Source organism: Hipposideros armiger, unplaced genomic scaffold (assembly GCF_001890085.2).
Source record: "Hipposideros armiger isolate ML-2016 unplaced genomic scaffold, ASM189008v1 scaffold_82, whole genome shotgun sequence".
In the NCBI taxonomy this organism is placed as follows: domain Eukaryota; kingdom Metazoa; phylum Chordata; class Mammalia; order Chiroptera; family Hipposideridae; genus Hipposideros; species Hipposideros armiger.
The window spans coordinates 1,510,442-1,519,368 of NW_017731432.1; the positions used below are offsets into that span (position 1 = coordinate 1,510,442).

The 8,927-nt window shown below is 53.9% G+C and overlaps 1 protein-coding gene across 5 annotated transcripts in view; it reads right to left on the reverse strand.

The window, feature by feature from the left end:
• Window positions 1-8,927, reverse strand: part of HIVEP3 (HIVEP zinc finger 3) — a 437,965-nt gene that overhangs the window by 126,674 nt on the left and 302,364 nt on the right. The gene's annotated exons all lie outside the window — the stretch shown is intronic.

Consider the following 8,927-nt stretch of genomic DNA (forward strand, 5'->3'; position numbering starts at 1 on the left):
GCGCCGGCGGCGGGCGCGGCTCCGGGCCGCCCCGCGGCCGCTTGGAAGCTCCTTATTTGGGCAGTGATGTCAGGGGAAGTCGCAGGGGCCGGACCACCCACTTCTTTCCATTCACTCCCCAGAGTTTCCTGTCGCCTAGCCCGAGGGACCCCGGTGCCCGCCCTCCCGGGGCGCCTCTCCGCCCGCTTGGCCTGGGCTCCGGCCGCTCTAGGGTCGCCCCGCGCCGGGGTCACGTTGCCCGGGGCGCGGCGGACGGGCAGCCGCCCTTGGAGGGTCTGCGTCTGGGGAATCCCCTGCTCCCAGCGGCCGCGGGGAGGGTCTGCGCGGCGGCCTCCTCGGTGACAGGCCGTGTCATTCCGGGCGCCGCCCCTCCCTCCGCGCCCGCCCCGGCTCCCGCGCTGTCATTTCCTCCCGGGCCCTCCGGGGAGGGCAGTCAGGGAAGCCCCGGTCGCCGCCGCCGGGGCCCTGCCGCTCGACGCCCCGCCTTGGCCGTACCCGGGCCCTGCGGGTGTCCATGGTCGTCCTCAGAGTGCGCGCTCCCCGCCTTGCTCTCCAGTGCCAGCATCGCTCCGGGAAGCAGCAGCTCGCAGGGCGGGAATTCGCCTTAATTAGCACTGGGCGGGGCTGGAGTGGCCCGGGCCTCCCTGGGCTCCAGCCTGGGGGTGGGGGGCAACCCGGGGCTTCCCAAAAGCCTGACTTTACCAGAAGCTGCCTGATCCCAGGTCTTGGGACCTGAATCACACATGCTCTGGCTAGTCTCCGGCACACTTGGGCCTCCCTCACTCAGACCCCCACCTGCCTGCCTCCTGGAGGAGCAGGACGGCCAAGGCCTCCAGACCTCACCAGGATGTGTGTTTTGCAGATTCTGAACACTGAGTCTCAGACTAGTCAGGTGATTTGCTCATGGCCAATTCAGCCGAACCAGGGCTGACCCTGGCTTTGGCTGACTCCAGATCTGGCCTCCGCCAGCCTGGAACAGCCTCAGGAGGTTATGGGGCCTGGGGCCAAAGTCAGGACTAGACTGAGGCAAACTAAGTGCCCAGAGTGCCATTTGAAGGAGGCACTCCCTCTCCCAGTCATCAAAGGTCAAGGACCCACAGGGTGACTGATCTCTATGCTGATGAAGGGCTTCCAAGAAAGCTTCTTGGAGGCCCCAGGCTTCCTCTGGCTTCAAAGTGATGCCTTCAAATTCAAGGTCCTGCCTGTCTCTGGAGTGGGTTTCCTCTGACCAGAGGCCATCTGGCCCTGGGGACAGGGCTAGTGGCACTGGAGATTTCTCCACCTTCTCCATACAACAGCTTCCAGCAGAGCCTCCACCCTCTCTCTAAAGCCAGGTCAGAGCCAAACAAACCCCTCCTAACCACCGCCCTTAATGGAGGGAACCCCGACTTCCAAAAGGGCACCACACTCCTGGGTGCTGGAGGAGGAAGCCATAGCTCCAGGGCTTGCAGAGAGTGAAGGGAGGTATGACTGCAGCTGGACAGGGGGCTACACACTCATGTGAACAGTGGCACACCTGCTGGCCACTTGCCAAGCCTGCTCTGTGGATCACCACCACCCATCCTCCCCCATCTTCCATCAGCTCCCAGAGCCCAGTCCCAGCTCTAAGTAGGTCATCCCCTTTCTGAAAAAGCCCCAAAGAGAAGGACCACATTCCCTGACCTGACATGCGAGGCCCCCCTGACCAGCTGCATCTCCTGCATCTCTTGCATCTCCTGCAGCCCTCTGCCCATCCCCCTCACCCTCAACACAACCGTGCACCAGCTTTCACTCCATGAGGTCTCTGCACAGACTTTTTCTCTATCTGACTGGGCCCTCTCTACCCTTCCTGCTGTGTTCACACCCAAATCAAGCCTGCTCTCGATACAGGTTCTTCCCTTGATTAGGGCGACTAGGACAGGGTGCCCCCCCCCCCACAGGTCCTTGCCCTTTACTCTGCTCCGACCCCTCCCCGACTGCCCTGTTTACCTGGAGGGGAGCAGCTCCAGGCAGGAGAAAGTTAGTGTCTTGTTATAATTCATATGCCCCCAGGGGTGGCTTTTTGTCATTTGCACAAAGGCTCAGATGACAGCCTTGATCCTGCCCTAGGATGAGTGGGTGACCATGGAAATTCCCAGTGGATTTAGTCACCTTCCTCCTGTGCTGCCACAAGCAGCTCAATGGTTCCTGCCTCTAGAGACACCTATCACCCAAACTGTAGTCAGCTGGGAAAGACCTTCCCTCTGTTCGATTGGGAGTTACAAGGAACTTTCCATCTTGGTTCTTCTCTCCTGCCCGGACGGACAAGTTTACAAATGTTGGTTAAGTGAATGAATGATCCTGGGGGGTGGGACAAATTGAAAGACAACCCAACCATATGAGGGGCAGAAGGGTCCAGCTCAGAGCTGTGGCTGCGGTTCCCGAAGGCCTGGCTTGGGGGTTGGGATGGAAGGTGGTGCTCTCCCGTAGACCGGACTGGATGCTCAGGAAACTGGGCCAAGGAGCCATCCCTGGATGGCTGCCCTGCTGGGGCGTGTTCCTTGGACTGATCCTTTGTTCCAACTTTCTGTGGCTTTGGATTGTCTTCCTTCTCCTTTCTCTTGGCAAAGTCCTACGTAGCCCCATCCAGGCAGCCTGGCGCATTCCCATCTCAACCCCCAAACACACAGTCCTGAACTGGCCATAGCAAGGTGGAAGGGAAGGGATGAAGAAAATTACAATTGATCGAGCACCTGTATTGTGCCAGGCACAGTCACGCTGGATTTCTCGGAACCCTCCAAAGATCCTGCCCTTGACCCCTCAAGCCACACAGGCCCCATCCACCTGTGGCCATCCTCTAGGTCAGGAGTGTCAGCTCGGGAGCCTTCACCCAGCTCGTCCCACAACCAGAGCTACCTGTCCCCACCTTAAGACTCAGCCCCCAACCCAATTCTGTGCCAATTGTCACTGGAAGCCAGAAGGTCTCAGGATATCAGCCTCAGAGCTCAGGGACACAGGGTGGGAGCAGGCAGGCCGGCTTCCAGGCCAACAGTCTGAGCCTGGCTCTGCCACATGAGCTACCACCCCTGCCTCAGGGCCCTGGGCACCTTTCCACCCAGTAGCTGGATGGGCCCCAGGTTAGAAGGCAGGTGGTGCCAGGTGCCAATTCCTTCCTATCAGCCCATCCCCTGCATATAACGAGGCCAGGTCTTGAGAAAGTCCCAGAGCTTGACCCTGGGGGCCTTCCCACATTCCTTCATTCCTCAGACATGAATCAGGCCCCTTCCCTGTTCTGGGAACATGCAACGCACAGACCTGTGTTCTGGGAGCTCCATCCAAGGATGGAGACTGGCAGGTAAATAGGTTGTCCCAGCGCAGCTTGCTGAATGCTACACTGCTGTTTGCCAGGCCTGGGGCAGGGCAGGGGGCATGCACACAGGTGGGGAGATAGGCTTCATTCTACTTCAGAGGCCCCAATTCAGAGAGACCACGCGCAGTCCAGGTGCCCCAGGCTAATTGCTAAATGCTTATTCCCATGGAAATGCTACACACACACACACACACACACACACACACACACACACACACACACACACACACACACACACACGCATGCGCGCGGCTTGATTCTGCAATAAAGCCAACATCCTGCTGTAGAGACTTCACAGGCTAGGAGCGATTAGAGCAGAGGGCAGGGTTGGCATCTGATCTGTCATCTAGGAGGCTGTTTCTCTGTGAACTTTTGCTTCTAGCTCCTAACAACCAAATGACAGATTCAGTTTTGGAACACACTGTCGTTCCTAAGAAACTGGGGACTGCCACAGTGTTCTTGGGAGAGCTTTCCAGAGGCGACTGAACCACCCGCCCTGTAGGCCCTCCAGGTTATTTATCTGTAAATCTTGTACTTACTCACCGGCCATCCCCCTCTTTACCCCGTCTCCCATGACTATGATTTCTTGGGCTCACTTTGTGTTGTGTTACTGTTTGTGTGCATGCAGTCCGTGTGGGTGTGTGTGTACGTGTGTGATGGGTGCTCTCTCGACAGATCTGTTGCACACACGCAGCTTCAGTCCTCACTTCTCACAGAGGTAGCCATTTCTCTCCTGGGACAGACCTGGATCACAGTGTACAGAGCTCACAGTGTACAGAGCTTACCTGTAGGGGGTCTCAGAGGACTCGGCCCCAACCTCTCTGCCCAGCCTGAGGGCTGTGTTTCTGGCCTTCTGACTCAGTTGGGCACTCACTTTAACCCGATGCTGTGGGTAACAGGGTGGGCCTTGGAGCCACATGGACCTAGGTTCAGACCCCAGCCTCACACTCACTGTGTGGCCTTGGGCATGTTACATGATGTGCTTATCTTGGCTTCCTCATCTCAAAGGGCTGCTGTGAAGATCTGACAAGATACTGCCATAGGGCCCTTGATAGAGTACCCAGTACCTAGCAGATGCTCAATACATGGCAGCAATAGTTACTTTGTTCCCATATCGTGACCCAGAATCCTGCTCCTCCCATGTTGCTTGTCTTTACTAATGGGGGCACCCACCATCCCAAGCCTGAAGCCAGAATCCCTTCTCCCTGGCTCCCCTCCCCACCTACCTCCCCAATCCATCCTCCACACAGGCGAAATTCTCTAAGACAAATTCAAGTGGGTCCCTGACCAGCTCAACTATCCTGTCTATCAGTGCCATTTATAACTGAGCCTCAGTTTACCCATCCAAGCCTCCCTCTGTCTGCACCATTCCTACTCATCCTATGCTCCCACCATACAGAGCCGCCCACTGTTTCTGAACCTGCCAGTGCATTTTGCACATGCAGTTCCCTGTACTGTTCCCTTCACTCGTATCTGCTTGACTGACTGCCATTCATCCTTTCAGGTCAGTTCAGAGGCCACTTTCCTCAGGAAGGCCTCCCTGGCCCCCCTGGTGGCATTGGCTGCTTCTTTCTCCATGAATCTCTAGCGCTTGATACAGGTGGTCCTGGCTTGTGTCCCACTGTGTGTAGTCATTTTATTCATGTATTTGTTACCCCTTTCTATTCTGCAGCTCTGTGCAAAAGCACGTCCTACTCAGTGCTGGGCATGTCACAGGTATTCAGAGCATGTGAAGGACAGACTTCTGCTCCTCTGACCAAGCTGCCCAGTAAACAACTATGAGTACAAGAGGCCAGTAAGCCTCAAGCCCACTGATTAGTTTTCCCCAAATGACAAAAGCGTTCTCTTTTCCAACACTTCAGACTGAGGCTTTGGCTCAGCCTGAGCCCTGCGTCTGCCTCATTCTGGCTTTTCACCAGCATTTCTGGGGACTCCCGCAGAGCCCAGTGGGCCCCAGGTGGGAAGGGCGTGGCCTTTGGTTCCAGGAACTCAGAAGATTAGTCAAGCCACACAGTCCCCTGGCAGCTGTGAGAACAGGTTTCCCCCAAGCCAAGGGACTGCTGCAAGATCATCAATAACAACAAATATTTACTCTGCACATGGCTTGGGGCTTGCCGATGGGACATGCAGCAGGCAGAATCAACTTCTAAGGCTCAAATGAAAACAGCCTGGGTGCAGGTCCTGGCTCTGACACTTACTAGCTGCTTAACTCCTCTGAGTCTCAGTTTTCACAGCTGCAAAATGGGGAGGATAACACATTTCAGGGTAGGACTGTGAAGATTAAATGAGAGTTGATGAAATTAAAGGAGAAAGCACATTTAAATATCAGAAACAGAAGCTGGCATGTAGTAGATGCTCAATAAAGGAAGCCTCCCACCTCCACTCAAGCTCTTGGCGGAGATGCTGATGGATGAGACTTAGTCTTTGACAACAGCTCATAAAGTGAGGGAAAGGGGGAATGAGAATTTAATCATACCCAATACACATTAAGACAAGGGGAACAGTGACAGGTATGACAAGGAAAAACTTCGGGAGAAGCAAGAGGGGGAAATTCTGGGATGGCCTTAAAACCTTTGCCCCTTGTATGACTTATCCAACAGTGATTGCTACCACCTGTGTGGCCAGTCAGGACAAGGGGTTGGGGATGAGCAGGGGGAGGTCGGGAAGGAGTCCCAAGGCAAAGCCAATGAAGTGCTTTGGGGCCTGTGCATCTGACAGTCTGGTTCCAGAGGGGATCTGCACACTTAGAAAAAAACTATGATAACAGTGAATAAAAGCAATAAAGGATGCAGAAGATATGGGAAGGGGAGATGAATATGGGAAGGGCTGGGGCCTGGTCTGCAGGCTACCTTTTGAAGTCTCCATCTAACAACAACAAAGAAATCTAGAAACAGTCTTGTTCCACCCCTGCTCAGACTCTTCCCCATGCAGCCTTTCTGATCTCTCAGGGCAGAAGGTGAGGCTGCCAACCCTCCATCCTTTGGCCTTGGAGTCCTCCCGCAAAGAGGGCCCGGCCTGAGCAGGATCACCCACTAGCTCCCAAAACACGATACAAATTTTCATATTCTATGCCTTTGCTCATGCTGTTCCTTCTACCAAGGCCCTTCCTTCTCCTCCTATCCCCCCATGCACCCTTCCCGTCAGCTCCCTTATTAATTCTCCTTGATTATTTAGTGAACTCATCCTGTAAGGACACCTTTAAATATCCTGCTTCTTTTATTATTTCCTGATCAACCCCCACCCTCAGTGGAATGAAAAGCCCTCTTCTCAATGTTCTTACAATTTGCTTTGTGTACATCATCAGAGCACTTATCACATGATAGTAAAGTATTTGTGTCTGATGCCCCCACTTGGTTGGGAGAGCTCTGAGTTTATGCCTGGCACTTAGTAGGTGCTCAACAAACCGAGCACCTGGAAGGCTTTCTCCCATGCCTCACGTATTTCTCATGGCTGAGAAATACGGCAGTCTCTGTCACTCTGCCTGGGAGTGCAGAAGAAGCCTCCATGGATTCCTCAGGAGTTCCAGGCACTTAACACAGTCAGCCATGTGCCCTCCAGCCTGAAAACCAGCCCTCTGAGGGCTATCTCCCCCAGGCCTTCCTGCTGACCTCCTGCACTCACCCCTCAACTCCACTCTGACTCTGGATGAGAATCCCAGCATGTTTTCTGGGGCCCCTAGTGGGTACCACTTAGAAAGGGCTGAGCCAGAGAAGCTTGGGAGCAGAGGCAATGTCCCCAAGGGTGGCAGGCTGGAAGAGCCGGGGACCTGGGGAGGGGAATGTGGGCACATGGATTTGGTAGCTGGGTCTGGGTTTGGAGATTAAGCATCAATAACAGTTTGGGGTTTGGGAGGAGGGTGTGATGGGTAATTTTATGTGTCAGATTAACTGGGGCGCCCAGATATTTGGCCAAACTTGAGGTGTGTCTGTGAGGGTGTTTCTAGATGAGATTAGCAATCAAATTGGTAGACTGAGTAAAGCAGATCACTCTCCCTAATGTAGGTGGGCTTCATCAATCCCCTGAAGCCCTGAATCGAACAAAAAGGCAGAGTAAGAGGGAACTCCTCAGCCTGGCTGCTTGAGCTGGGACATTGGTTTTATTCCAGCCGTTGGACTCAGACTGAAACATCAGCTCTTTCTGAGTCTCAAGCATGCTGGCTTTCGGCCTGGAGCTTACACCATCGGTTCTCCTAGCTCTAAGTTCTTTGGACTCAGAGCGGAACTACACCATCGGCTCTCTTGGGTCTCCACCTTGCCAACTGCAGATCTTGGGACTTCTTAGCCTCCACAATCTCGTGAGCCAATTCCTTATAACAAGTCTCTTAGCCTTACTCTCTCTCTTTCTTTCTTGCACACACATGTGTGCATTATCTATCAATCTATCTATATCTATCTATCTATCTATCTATCTCTCTATCTATCTATCTATCTATCTATCTATCTATCTATCTATCTATCTATCATCTATCATCTATCTCCTATTGGTTCTGTTTCTCTGGAGAACCCTGAAGAATACAGAGGGCTAAGGTATGAATTTCTCGGTTCTCAGGAGGGTCCCACATTCCTTATTTGGAGTCAAATTTGCCCAATGAGTGGGCATTTTCCACCTCCTGATATCTAGAGTTGGGAGAGCCTCTGTGCTGATGGGCACAAGCTGTCACTCCTCTGTGGACCCCTAGTACATGGGGCCTAGCACCCAACAGGTGCTCAGTGATGCTGACTGAACAAACAGGTACCTGATACTTATTTGGGTAGCCCTGTAAAGTTTGGGGCATGGTCACACCTGTACCCTCGTGTCAGCTCCAAGACGCTGAGAGGCAGGACAGGGACCACCAGTCCCCATTACCAGATGAGCAAATGGAGGCCCAAAGACCTAGATGTGGTGCCAACTGCAGGAACCCTCCTCTGGGAGGGCCAAGGAAGGATGCTGTCATGGGTCCAGGTGCCTCCTCCTCGCCTGAATATACACATTCTCTAACAGATGGTCCAGGCCCTGTTCTGGGACTGAGGGTAACTACATCAGTGAACAAAATGGACAAAAATCCCTGCCCTCGGGCCGGCCGGGTGGTGCAGTTGGTTAAGAGCAGGAGCTCTGAGCAACTGGGTCACCGGTTCGATTCCCACATGGGCCAGCGAGCTGTGCCCGAGCTGAGCTGCTGCTGAGCTGCTAACGTGCGGCCAGATGGCTCAGCTGGTGAGAGCACGTGCTCCTAACAAGGTTGCTGGTTTGACTCTCGCATGAATGGTGGGCTGCGCCTCACACTCTGCCCAGCAACTAGATTGAAAGCAGCGACTGGACTTGGAGCTGAGCTTGCGCCCTCCACAACTAAGATTGAAGGACAACAAGTTGACTTGGAGCTGATGGGTCCTAGAAAAACACCATGTTCCCTTTCCCCAATTCCCCAACACTGTTCCCTTCCCCAATTCCCCAACAAAATCTTAAAAAAAACAAAATCCCTGCCCTCATACTCTAGAGCAGCGGTTCTCAACCTGTGGGTCACGACCCCTTTGGGGGTCGAACGACCCTTTCACAGGGTTCACCTAAGACCATCGGAAAACAAAAAGATATTTACATTACAATTCATAACAGTAGCAAAATT